Below are 13,856 nucleotides of genomic sequence, written 5' to 3'. Positions count from 1 at the left end.
TGCGCCAGGCATCCCCTCTGCCCCCTCCGCTTGGCACATCCCGGGCATCGGTGGGGTGGGGTGTGTGTGAAGTGGCCTGGTCCAAGCAGGGTTTGTGATGCAACCCAGGCCCACTCCCTCCCCCACCAGGGACTGTGAGGTGGAGGGGGCTGGGGGAGGGGGCAGGTTGGGGCTGCCCTCCCCCCCTTTCTTTCATCTTGGTTTGTGCCCTTCAGGCAGCCTCCACACCCATCAGGCTGGGCCAGGAGGTGGGCAGAGGGAACTCCCTCGCAGGTGGGCCCTGGGAAGGCTGGCCTGGACCCCTCATCTCCTCCCTTCTTCCTTCTCTATCCTTCCTTCCTTCCTTCCTTCCTTCCTTCCTTCCTTCCTTCCTTCCTTCCTTCCTTCCTTCCTTCCTTTCCTTCCTTCCTTCTTCTTCCCTTTTCTACACCTTCCTTCCTTTTCAATCCCTTTTCTCCTATTCCTTTCCTCCCTTCTGTCTTCCTCCCTCTTTTCTATATCTTCCTTCCTTCCTTTTCTCATCTTCCTTCCCTCCCTCCTTCCTTCCACCTTCCCTTTGTATATCTGCCTTCCTCCCCCTCCCTCCCTTTTCTAGATCTTCCTTCCTTCCATCCTCCATCTCTATTTTCTCCCTTCCTTCCTTCTTTTCTTCCTTTTCTCATCTTCCTTCCCTCCCTCCTTCCTTCCTTTTTATACCTTCCTCCCCCTCCCTCTTTTCTATATCTTCCTTCCTCCCTTCCATCCTTCCTCCCTCCCTCTCCATTTTCTCCTTTCCTTCCTTCTTCCTTCCATCCTCCCTCCCTCCCTCTCCATTTCCTTCCTTCCTTCCTTCCTTCCTTCCTTCCTTCCTTCCTTCCTTCCTTCCTTCCTTCCTTCCTTCCTCCCTCCCTCTCCATTTCCTTCCTTCCTTCCTTCCTTTTCTTCCACCTCCCTTTCCTTCCTTCTTCCCTCTCTTTTCTCTTTCTTCCACCTCCCTTCCTTCCGCCAACAAAGGGCAGGCACCACAGAGTAGCACCCCCCACTGATCCAGAGTCCCCACCTCCTCGGCCACCAGGTGGCGAGATAGAAGCAGGAGGAGAATTGGCACGATTCCACCACACCACAACCCGGAAGAAGATCCCCCTGCAGAACCCCTTCCCACCAAGCCTTTCCGCCCCAGGGAGCCGATTCCTCTCCTCCCCACCCCAAACAACAAAAGGAAGCAATAACCCCCCACAATATAGACCCCCCTCTCCAGCCTTCACCCCCATCTTTAGGGCTCCTATCTGTTAAAGTAGGGCTGTTGGCCCCTTTAAGACCTTTGGGATTCTGGGAGTGGAAGTCAGAGGTCTTAAAGCAGCCACTCCGCTTTAAACTTTCCTTGATGTAAGTGGGCAAACCTAAATTCCTAACCAGCTCCAAGGAAGAATTCCTGATAAAGGGCATCATTTGATGATGATTTGGTTTTTTCTTTTTTAAAAAAAAACAAATTTTATTAATTTTCAAAGACAATACACAAACAAAACATAAAACATAAAAACATAAAACATCTTTTCTGAAAGCTGCTTATTAAGTTTTAACAAAACAAATAAAACATCTTATTTGAGTACAGCATAGTTCCAGGTTATCACATTTCCATACAGACACAATTTCATATGCATATTCATCTTATGTATTCAACTTCATATCTTATTACTCTTTTTCCAACTTCTCACTATTTCTCCCTTAATACTTCTCTTAATTTTCTTTTATGGTTATCTCATTTTCTTCTTATTCAATTATATTTTACCTAGATTTCTATATCTTTTTATTCATTGTACTTATACTTTCGTCTGTCTTGTTTACAATTTCATATGTTCTCTTCCAACATTCTTCCAAAATTTTATTAATTTTCAATAAACAAACATAGACAAACAAAACACAAAACATGAAAACATAAAACTTCTTTTTGGAAAGTGGCTTAGCCCCGGGTTACATCTTTTTGTACAGACATAAATCAAATTCATGCTCACCTTATATACCATTTCATATCTTACTTAACATTCTAAATTTTCTATATGTCTTCTCCCCTCTTTTCACTCTCTTAATTCTATTTTATTTATTTTATCTCAATTTAAATCATTATACTTGTATCTTTTGTCCGTTCTTTTTCAATTATCTATCTTTTCTCTTTAATACAAAATTTCTCTTGTAATCACTGGTTGAAGTGTGACGCCTTTCTATCTTTCCCCTAAATTTAACACTTAAAATAATATATAATTTCCATTCTGATTCTGCTTAGTACATTCTACGTTCTACATTTTAAAATAAGAAAATAATAAGTTTATAATATAGTTAAAACAATGTTCCATAGCAAATTAAACTCTATCATTAAATCGTAGACATTTTACACATTCCCTTTAATATTTTATTAATTCATATAATATTCCAATTTTCTAACTCTATTTCAAATACAAATACTACAATACAATCTTATGTATTTTTGCAGAATCTCTTTTTAATTGTATTTTACCCTTTATCTCTGAAAAAAAACTGTTTTTTAACATCTTGTTTCAAGCCTTTATAACTTCTCTTCCCTTTTTCCCTTCCTTTCTTGTCGAATCTAACCTTTTTACCTCCCATCTCTTAATCTCTGCCCTCTTAGTCTCCCCTCTCTGTTGTATTCCTCTTTTCTGTTGCTTTCTGACATTGTATCGATTTTTCACCTTATTTTTCCCTTTCTTGGTTGTTTTTTTAAATCTTGTATTCTCCATTCTCTTTCCCCTCTTTCCCTTTTCTTCCTCAACTAAAATTATTTGTTCATTAAAGATGGCTTCTTCTTCTTCATCCCAGCCTTCCTGTTGTTGTAATTCCTGGTAGGTAGAAATCGCCATTTCTAAGAAGTGAAAAACAGATCCAGAAGAGCCCCTGCCTTCTTGTTCTCTCTTCTTTTAGCTTTTTGAATTCCATTTTCAATTCTTCAACCGACAATGCCATTGTAAGATATTTTTTTTAAACAACCCAAATGTTTTTAGTTTTTCAAAAAATAGTTTCCAAAAGTCCCAAAGTCACCAAGCAATCCAAATCAACACAAACTGTTTCATTTAGCACTTTCTTCTTTTTATACTTTCTCTTCCTGGGGTAGAATTCAATTACAAAGTTCCAAAATGTATTTTTAGAAGTCTTATTGCAGTTTATCTCTGATCTTATAAGCTCCAAGCAGTCTCTTCCAGCAAAGTCTTAATATAAATTCTTTACCTCTCCCTTCCCACTTATAGCAAAAAGATTTTATTTTTTTAATTCCAATGTTCAGAAATCTTTAATGTCCCCTTGGCTTTAATTTTCAGATTTAATTACCTTCTGTTGCCAAAGTGGGTTTTTCTGATTTCCATCTGCTATCTCTGTAGGGAAGGAGAGTGAGAAAAAAACAAACTTTCCCTTTTCACTTTCATCCGCCACTTTTTACAATCTTCTCAGGGAACAATGTATCTTTAAAAAAGTTGAATTTCCAGGGTATTTAGATGTTACTGGTTGTCCGGGTTCATCCTAAAACTTTCACTTTCTCAACTTCCTCCTGCACATTCTTGTCCGGCTGAAAGCTTCTTTGTGGCGGACATTGCTGACCGCCGCTCCACCGCCTTTGGAAAAGGGAGTTAAGCTGGCTGGGGAGGGGGGTTGCAATTCTCCCGGACCCCTGCCTGGATCTCCCCTATCTTCAGTTACCTCTACGGGGTAACTATAGCCTCCAAATCCAACTGGATCAGGGGCACTCCAGCAGCAAGCGCAGCAGGAACCGCGCACGATCGCCGATTCCTGCCACCGCCGAAGCCTTACAAAGCGGAAGTCCATGATTTGGTTTTTTCTGTCCTTTCATGCCCTCCCCAGAGACAAATCAACCGGTTCTCCGCCATCATGATTTCTTCCAACAACCTGTTCACCAAACCGCTCAGCAAGTTAACATCCGGTTCTGCCGAACCACTGCGAACCAGCTAAATCCCATCACGGGAGGTGTCAAGGTTAAACGCTGGGCTCCATCATCTTCTCCCACACATTCTGTACACACCCGCATGCAAAGGGTGTTTCTTGTTTGCGTTAGCTGGGATTTTTGAACCCAGGTGAGCTTGGGGGGGGGGTGGCTTTGGAAGGGTGAGGGTGAAAGCAAAGTCTGTCAACTCAAACCAAACCTTGGGGGCAGGGGCAGGGTTGGTTTCACAATCCTACACTGCACTCAATTTGTTTTTGTGTTGTACAGGTCACCTTCAAGGAGTGAGGGAAGCCAAATGTCAACTCATAAAATATGTCTATGCCTGTTTTTATAGTTGCCAACAAAAAAGGGGGGGAGGGTGGAAGGAGTTTGAAAGAGTAGTGCAGCAGTTTGGAACCGAAAGTGCATTCCATTCATATCTTGCAAAGATTATAACGAAGCGACTGGAGTTTATGCCGTGCAAATCTCTAGTTGGAGGACGTGATTGTTGACTCTTGGCTATGGACGTCTTTCGGTTGGGGAATATGAATTATGATGCACCCAAAGGAGTGTGTGGAGGGAAAGCAGAGTCAAGGGTGACAGTGAATTACGTGTTTCAGAATTGGCTACATCCAGGTCATGCTGACCTGTTCGCTCCTAATAAATTCATGATAGGTTTCGAAGTTTGGCCCGAGGCTCCTGATTTCATTAGGGCAATTGCTGGAATCCTGACAAAGCCACTTTCTCCCCATTGTTTTCACACACCTGTGGGCCAGGTAAAGGCTGCACAAACAGGCCCTGCCAGGTAGCAAGGAGCCTTCGTGCTTGCCTGCCTGACCAGGTGCCCAGGTTGGAACCATGCCAGCTGGAGAAGGGGGGTGTCTTGGTTTGGGTGGGGAGGCAGCAGGGCAGGAAAAGAGGAAGGTAGGAGCTGTGTTGAAGAGGTGAGAAGAACCTGCTAATCGGATCGGCCCATCTCTGGGCCTTGGGAAGGTGGGCAGGGAAGCAATTATCCAGGGCAAGGCAACGCTGGGGTGGGAAGGGAAGTGGGGAGGGGGTCCTTGCTGTGGGGTGGGAGGGGGGCAGTAGATGAGGAGGAGGAGCCCCAGAACAGGAGCTGGTGGTAACTCTTGGATGTGACCCTGCCCCACCCTGGACTCTTTGTAAGGTGAAGGCTGGGCCTCTCCTTGGAAAGAGGAGGAGAAGGAGGAAGAGGAAGGAGGAGCAGGAGGAGGAGGGGAGGACAAGGGAGGAGAAAGAAGAAAGAGGGGAAGGAACAGGAGGAGCAGGAGGTGAGGAAGAGGAAGAGCAGAGGGAGGAGCAGGAGCAGGGGAGGAAAAGAGGAGGGTCAGAAGGAGAGGGAGGAGGAGGAGAAAGAGGGGAAGGAACAGGAGGAGGAGGAGGCAAGGAAGAGGAAGAGCAGGAGGAGAGGGAGAAGGAAGGGAGGAGCAGGAGCAGGGGAGGAAAAGAGGAGGGTCAGAAGGAGAGGGAGGAGGAGAAGGGAGGAGAAAGAGGAGGAGGAGGGGAAGGAACAGGAGGAGGATCAGGAGGAGAGGAAGAGGAGCAGGAGAGGGAGGATGAGAAGGGAGGAGGGGAGGTAAACAGGAGGGTCAGAAGAAGGGGAGGAGGAACAGGAGGAAGAGAGGAGGAGAAAAGAAAGACTTTTAAGCCCACCACCCACAGATGCTCACGCGCACACACACACCCATCCAGCCCATGTCCAGGAAGAGACCCCCCCAGGCCCCTCCTTCGACCCCCTGATCCAATTTCCAAGGCAATCTCTGGGGGTCAGAATGGGTTGCCCCTTCCACCCCCAAATCTTCCCCCAAGCCGCCTCCTGGAAGGCACAGAGAGTCCCAAGAGATGGAGAGTGTGTGTGTGTGTGTGTGTAATTTCCAAAGTGTCTCCCCCCCGCAAGGTAGGCCAGGTCTGGAAACACTAGGACCGTGATGGCGAACCTTTTCAGCACCGAGGGCCCAAATCAGAATGCATGTGCATTTCATGTCTGTGTGTGTGAAACTGAAGAGCAGCTGGCCTGTGCACGCGCGTGCCTGGTTTTGGGCTGTTTTCAGGCCGGATTCAGGCCGTTTTTGGGGCTGTTTTCCAGACTGTTTTCTGGCTGTTTTCCAGGACTTTGCCTGCGAAGACCAGCTGCGTGCCAGAAATCAAAAGAGCAGCTGGCAATGGCCCTCATGCCCACAGAGAGGGCTCTGCGTGCCACCTCTAGCCCCTCACAGAACAAGGACTGCAAGGAACTTTGCTTTACTGTTGCAGGGTGCATTGGTTTTGACAAGGGGAGGGTACCTCCATCCTCTCGGCCTCAAACCTTGCTCCAAAATCTTCTTTTTTGCTCCCTTGACATGCATTTTGGAGCCTGGTTGCAAATTGGCGTTGAATTTGCGTCCCATGTGTGTGAGAGAGACCCTAATACAGGCCATCCTCCATTTATGGCCATTCGTTTAGTGACCGTTTCAAAGTCACAGGAAAAAAAAAAGAGACTTTAGGGCCGTTTTTACACACTTAACGACCGTGGCAGCAACACTCCGTGACCAAAAATCCAGGCACTTGGCACCCGACTCACGTTTATGGAGAAAAGAGGGCGATCCCCTCTTGCAACATTCTGACAGGCTTAACGACCATGTGCCTCACTTAACGGCTAATGCAAGAAAGGGGACAAAAACTCACTTAGCAACAGTCTCGCTCAGCAACATAAATTTGGGGCTCTGTGGCAGTTGTAACACAAGGACTGTTGTTGGGGCAAAACCTCTCTGGATCCCTTGGAAGGGAGGTGGTCAGACTGTCTGTGGATCTGTCATGTCCTGGGGGCTGGTAGGACACTTGGGGGTGCTCCCCGCCCCCCATCCGGTGGCCCCCCCAACCCCCCTCCTTGCCCCCCCACCTTCAAGTTTCCCAGGTGGCCTCAACAGGCCATTCAAGGAGTGGCAGCCCCCTCCCTCCAAAACTGGCCTGGCGGATTTATCTTGATTTGGAAGGGGCCGCGCCATTTCAGACCTGACGGACTTTCAAGAAGAGCTTGGACTGCCATTTTGTCAGGCCGTTTTTCAGGCCTTTTGGGGGCTGTTTTTCAGGCTTTGGGGGGGCATTTTTGAGGCCTTTTTCGGGCTGTTTTCCAGACCTTTTGGGGCCATTTTCAGACCATTTTTCAGGCCTTTTTGGGCTGATTTTCAGGCTGTTTTTAAGCCATTTTACAGGTCTTTTTCAGGCTGTTTTTCGGGCCATTTCCTGCCCCAAAAAACAGCCTGAAAAATGGCCTGGTTTTGGAGCAATTTTCGGGCCTTTTTCCAGTGCTCCAGTGCCCGCGAAGACCAGCTGGCCGGCGCTCGTGTGCGTGCCAGAAACCAGAAGAGCAGAGCCATTGGAGGTTTTCAAGAAGAGATTGGACAACCGTTTGTCTGGAATGAACACAGACAGGGTCTCCTGCTTGAGCAAGAGGTTGGACTAGAAGACCTCAAAGAGCCCTCCCAACCCTGTTATTCTGTATTCTGTCTTGGCCTACTTAGATCTCACATTCCAGCACCTGATGTCTACTTGAATTTCACCCATTGGGTAACTGTGTTCCAGGTAATAAGCCATGATGGGTGGTTTAGAATCACAGGTGGACAATGGTGGCCTATTAAACAAGCCACCATTCATCCAATCGGAGTGTAGCCTGAGATTACAAGCCCAATCTTCACCTTGGAGGCAGGTGGCCTTCCGTTCTTTCAGAAGACTGGAGGGCAACCAACCCCGACGCTTTGGAGACTACAACTACTCTATTTTAAGTTCTATTCTATCCTAAAGGAAGGAAGGAAGGAAAAAAGAAGAAAAGGAAGGAAGGAAGGAAGGAAGGAAGGAAGGAAGACAGACTTTCAGCTCTATTTACTCTATTCTAAATTCTATTCTATTCTATTCTATCCTAAAGGAAGGAAGGAAACAAAAAGAAGAAAAGGAAGGAAGGACGCATGGACAGACAGACAGATTTATCTGAAATGGTCTGGGGTTTCCTGTCTAAGCAGGGGGTTGGACTAGAAGACCTCCACCTCCCTTCCAGCTCTCTTCTACTCTATTCCATTCTAATTCCTTCGTCTGGCATCCAGAAGGGTCTCCTGGGCCCTGCCAGTTGTTGGTGGTGATGGGGGGTCCTGCTTCTTCACCCCACCCCCACCCCTCATCCTTGAGGGGGACCCTGCCATGCGGGAGGGGGGTCCAGCCTGCGTGACTGGTCTGCTTCCCTTGGCCTTGTGTCCCCAATCCTCAATCGCTCCAGCTGCGTCCAGAGGCGTCTCCCCAGCCTTGAAGGGGGGGCTGCCTGTTGAGAGGGGTTCTCCCTGCTTCTTCTCCCCTTCTCCAGAGGCGCCCCCCCTCAGTTCCTTCAGGACGGTCTCCCCAACCTTGAAGGGGAGGGGCTGCCTCTTGGGAGGGGGAGTCCGGGTTCTTCTTTCCTCTTCTTCGCCCCCTCAACCCCTCTCCAGAGGCGGCCCCTCCCTCCTCCCCTCCCGCACGCTGGCCTGGGTCCCCCCGCCCCCCCTCCAGCCCCTGACGCGGCCTCTGATGCGGGAGGTGGGCGAGGGAGGCGAGCGTAGGGAGCCTCGGCGGACGGACGGACGCACTGGAGCAGCAGCCCCGGCGCGGGTCGTGGGAGGGAGGAGTGGGGGGTCCCCGCTGGTGCCTCCAGCTCCGCTCCTCCGCGCGCGGCCCGCAATCCCCCTTTCCAACCCCCTCTACCCCCTCAATGGCCTTCGACTGAGAGCCTCCTCCTCGCCCCCCGCCCGGATGCGGCCAGCGCGCGTCGAGGGCGGCGGAAGCGGCGGCTGCTTCAACCCGAGACGCGGCCGGCGAGCGCGGAGCCCAGAGGCGGCGGCGGCGGCGGGGCGGCTCCTCCTCCTCTTCTTCTTCTTCTTCTTCTTCCTCCCGCTGCTAAGGCCGGTAAGCCCCGAGCGACCGGATGGAAGGAGGGAAGGAAGGAAGGAGGGATGGATGGTTGGATAGATGGACGGAAGGAGGGATGTATGTATGTAAGGATGGATTAATAGATGAAGGAAGGAAGGATGGATAGATGGAAGGAGGGAAGGAAGGAGGGATGGAGGGATGGATGGATGGATGGATGGATAAAGGAAGGAGGAATGGATGGAGGGAAGGAGAGAAAGATTTTATTTATTTTTATTTGATTTGATTTGTCAATTGCTTACAAGATAATAGGTAAAAGTATAAACATAATTATGAATACATGGATACATATAAGAAAAATAAAAGAAACAATAGGACAGGGATGGTAGGCAGGATAGATGGAGGGAAGGAGGGATGGACAGATGGATAGATGGAGGGAGGGATGGAGGGCCAAGAGGCCCGGACTCCCCAGCTTCCTTTCCCTGTGTTTGGTCCCCTCCCTCTCTGCTTATCTCTCCCCCCCTAACACCCCCTCCCTGCAAATCCACATCCCTCTTGCTTCTCGTAAGCCGGAGCCCTCCCTCCCTCAGCTCCGAAATCCCCGCTGGCGTGGAGCCATTTGGGGGAGGGATGGGGAGAGCAAGGCCGCAAAGGGCTCCTTCCATGCGGTCGCCCCCCCCACACACAAAAAAAACCCAGGGCAGCCCTTCCTGCCTCTCTCCCCCTGCTTCCCCTCATGGTTCTCCACCAAGGAAAGAGCTGCTTCCCTTCTCTCCCTCCCCACCTCGCCCACACGCCCGGGCGTGGGCAGGTCTTCTGAAGCCCACCCACCCCTTTTTTTGCTCCTGCAAGGATGGCTCCCTCCTCCCTCCTCTTTGGATCTGTGTGTGTGTATGTGTGTGTCTCGTCCATTTTGCTGCACCTCCTGGAGACACCTGGACGCTGCAAGGGGCCCCTCTCCCATCTTTGGAAGGGGGGCTCCCCTCCCCAACACCCTCACCCTGTTGCAACCCCCTGTTTCCCCCCCTTGGGTTCCCTGGAGGCTGAAATGTGGCTTTGAGTCAGGTGCTGACACACACAAACACCATGCCCGGCAAGCCAGCCCCCCCCACTACCCCTAATTCACTCCCTGCGAGAAGGAGATTTTTTGGGGGGGTGGGGAGACACAACTAATGGGGGAGTAGGGGAAGAGCAGCTGTGATCAGAGGGGGCAGGGAGGCTGAGGGAAGGGGAGAGCAGAGCTGGAGGAGGGGAAGGGTTGGCTTAGGATGGGTGGGGTGGGTGGGGGGTGTCGAGGTAATTCCCCGTTAGGAGAATGAGCACACACAGGGAGACGTAGTGAGAGTGGTGAAGAATAACACACACACACACACACACACAGCACAAAGATACACTGTACAGTTAATGTAGGTTTTTACTTCCAATAAACGTTTAAGCACAGTCCAAGATAAGCAGTCCACATCATTCACAATTAAACCATTCAATTTTTCAATCCAGGGATAATCCAAATATCAAAGTCCAGTATCAAAAACAGTTCAGTAACAGACTTATATCAACGATCAGTAACAGTCTTTAGGAGGAACGGCAAAACTCTCCAACAGAAGGAACAGATACTCACCGAGACTCACTCACTCCTTCCGGACACTAAACAACCCAGGTTTCTGGCTCCATCTTATGGCCGTTTGCAGAACCACACCCAATTACAGTTTTAGCATTCTCTTAAAGACATAGTATTAAAATGTCTATTCTAGTTTATATATTTCCAACCCAAATAACTGTTAGGTGACTTACATTCCTAACATTCTCCCCTTTTGGGTAGGACAATATATACAACCTCACATTCTAAGTCCATAATCTTCACAGCATGCCTTATGCTTTATAGAGCCTTGGGCCTTTGTAAAATGATCTGCTATATTGTTTTCTGACATACAGTATTCTAGCTTAATCATCTTACTTTGCACATGTTGTCTCACATTTAAATATCTTAAATCTGTGTGTTTCGTTCTCGTTTTAACAGCAATCTTTGAAGCCATCTGTATTGCTGATTGGTTATCTTCGTAAATAACAATAGAATCTGTTATATCAATTCCCATGTCAATCAATAATTGCTTATACAAAACTAAATCTGTACATAATAAAGATAAACATAAGAATTCAGCCTCCATTGTTGACAAACTTAGATGTTTCTGTCTAATAGCCCTCCATCCAATCAACACTTTTCCCAATAATATCACAGTACCCGATGTAGATTTTCATTTATTTATGTCTGTAGCAAAACTTGCATCAGCATATGCAGTTAAACTCAGTTCATCTTTTGACTCCAAATACAATGCATAATGCATTGTTTGTTTCAGATATCTTAACACACGTTTAGCAGCTTGCCAGTGCCTTTCAGTTGGCTCAGCGTTAAATCTCGCTAATTGGTTAACACTGTATGCTGTATCTGGCCTTGACTAATTACTGAGATAAGATAAACTACCAATCAAGGACTGATAAATGTTCTTATCAAAAATAGGACTTTGAACATCACTATGGCTAAACTCCTGGGTCATCGGTGTTTTAGCCAGCTTACAAAGTTCCATTTTAAAACTTTTTAGTAATTGGTTAATTTTATCTGCCTGTGAAATTTTGTATCCTCCCCTAGTTCTATCTATCTTTAAACCAAGATATTGTTTGATTTCTCCTAACTGTTTTATCTTAAATTTTTTCTCTAAAAGTGAGATTATTCTAGTAGCTTCTTGTTCAGTTTTGGTGATTAATGCTATGTCATCAGTAAACAATAGCAACAATGAAATTACACCATTACTTTCTCTTTTGAACAAACATGGATCAGCCATGCCAGCTACAAAACCTATCTTAGTTAATTCTTTACCTATACACTGGTTCCACTCATATCCTGATTGCTTCAAGCCATAAAGACTCTTTTTCAATCTTCAGCAATCAGTTGTATTATCATCTTTTATACCTAAACATTTCTTTAAATATACAGTGTGTTGCAACGGTACATGCAGATATGGCGTTTCAACATCTAAATGATTTATAATGTATTTCTCCTTAGCTTCCCACACTAATGCTGCCCTTAATGTAGTAGCCTTCAGACTAGGTGCAAACACCTCATCGTAGTTATTTGCTCTCTGATTGAACCCTTGTGCTACTAACCTGGCTTTATGGGTAACAGTCCCATCTACACCTGTCTTAAGCTTATATATCCATTTACATCCTATGGCATGTTTACCAGATGGTAACTTAACATTTTTGTATACCTCCAGTTTTTTAATGATTCCAGTTCCTTATCCATTGCTACCTGCCAAGCAGCCTGATCCTTAACAGGATACAGTTTTAGTTCACTATAGTTACCAGGAACTGTATTCACTTGGCATACAACACTAGCTTGATATCTATCAGGTGGTCGTGTTACATGGGTTGAACGTCTTGGTGATACAGAGCTAACTGGTGGACTCTCCTGTGCCACCTGCTCCTGTTCTTCTACCTCCTCCTGTGCCTGTTCTACTACTTCCTCCTGTTTCTGTTCTTCCTCTTTAATGGCTATTTGTGGTTTACTTATTTTATCTTTAGGGACTATTTGGGTGTCAATAATAAGATCATTGCTGGATTCCTGTTCTAGTTTATCCCACCCAATGTGCTCAAGAAATTTTGCACTAGCATGACAATAAACATGAGCTGTGCCTTGATCCCAAAATCTAAACGATCTGTGGTTGGCCTCATAACCCACAAAAAATAACTTCTTAGCTCTATGTTGCCCTTTCATTCTTCCTTGTGAGGGAATATGCACCCATGCTGGAGCTCCAAATGTGTGTAGGTAACTTAAATTTGGTTTTCTGCCATGCCAACAAGTGAATGGCTATTCACCAATTGTTGTGTTAACTATATTGTTTAACACATGGTTACTACACATTATGGCTTCACCCAACAGTGTTTCAGGCAAACCTGAATCAGATAACATAGTACGAGCCATGGCTTGTAATGTTTGCCCTCTTCGTTCTACAAATGAGTTATGTTATGATCTGTAAGGTGCAGAATGTTTATGCTCAACACCAGCCAATTTCCGCATTGTTTGGAATCTTTTGTTAACAAACTCAGTCCCGTTATCAGTAACTAAAGTAATTACTTTACTATTCATTTTTCTCTCTGCAAACCTTAGCAAGTTAAAGAAATGTTGGAATGTTTCTGTTTTGTTTTTCATAAGATAGCAGAAACCGTATCGTGAGTAATGGTCCATAATACTCAAAATATAGCAGGCACCTCCCAAACTAGGTTTCTTAGGTCCAATTATGTCAGCAAAAACAACCTCTAAAGGTTCTTTGGTCTTTAACCCATTAAGTCTGTTTGCTGGAGTAACCTTGCTCTTCTCTTGGCTACAGGCATTACAATTTAAATACTTGCTACAGGGTTTCAATTTTACTCCCTCTGACAATTCAACAGTTTGTTTGAGCATTTTGAAATTAACATGCCCTAGACGTCTATGCAGTAAATGTATACATTCATCATGTGGCTTAACATTGTTATAAACTGAGTCAGTTATCTTCAACTGGTCGTCATGTATCACATATAAATGATTCTCTAAAGTAGCAGTAACACTTTTACCCTCTTTCTCTATTATACAGTTATCTCCCCTAAAGGTTACTACATAACCAAGATTAACCAAAGCCCTTACTGATAACAAATTAAATTTCAGTTTAGGTACATATAACTTAGTTAAATGTTCGTTTATACAAGAACAATATGCAGTACCTTTACCAGAAGCCTTCATCTTCCATCCATTTTCCAATGATACATGTTGCTTTCTTGTAGACATCGTTACAAACCTTTCTATTTTTATGAATGCATTGCTATGCTCCACTATCAACAACCCACAAATCATGGTTTACAGTAGAATTGCTAGACATAGCTAAACTAACATTCTTCTTGGCCTTCTGGTGATTACCAGTATTCTGTCTTTTTCCTTTTTTACAGAATCTTGCTATATGTCCCCTAGCCCCACAAGAAAAATATTTCCTAACAGTATAGGCAGTTGAACACAAATTCT

The 13,856-nt window shown here is 46.1% G+C and overlaps 2 protein-coding genes across 2 annotated transcripts in view; one reads left to right on the top strand and one right to left on the bottom strand.

Annotated features, from left to right (window-relative positions):
- Window positions 1-13,856, bottom strand: part of LOC113451819 (nucleotidyltransferase MB21D2-like) — a 93,434-nt gene that overhangs the window by 9,517 nt on the left and 70,061 nt on the right. The window lies entirely within an intron of this gene.
- Window positions 8,798-13,856, top strand: part of NLGN2 (neuroligin 2) — a 152,917-nt gene continuing 147,858 nt past the window's right edge. The window contains 1 exon segment of the mRNA XM_087917732.1: window positions 8,798-8,848. The gene's annotated coding sequence lies outside the window, so the exon portion shown is untranslated.

This window comes from Pseudonaja textilis, chromosome Z, assembly GCF_049901715.1.
Source record: "Pseudonaja textilis isolate UNSWEBS1 chromosome Z, rPseTex1.2, whole genome shotgun sequence".
NCBI classification, from domain to species: domain Eukaryota; kingdom Metazoa; phylum Chordata; class Lepidosauria; order Squamata; family Elapidae; genus Pseudonaja; species Pseudonaja textilis.
This window is presented reverse-complemented; position numbering and strand designations above follow the sequence as displayed.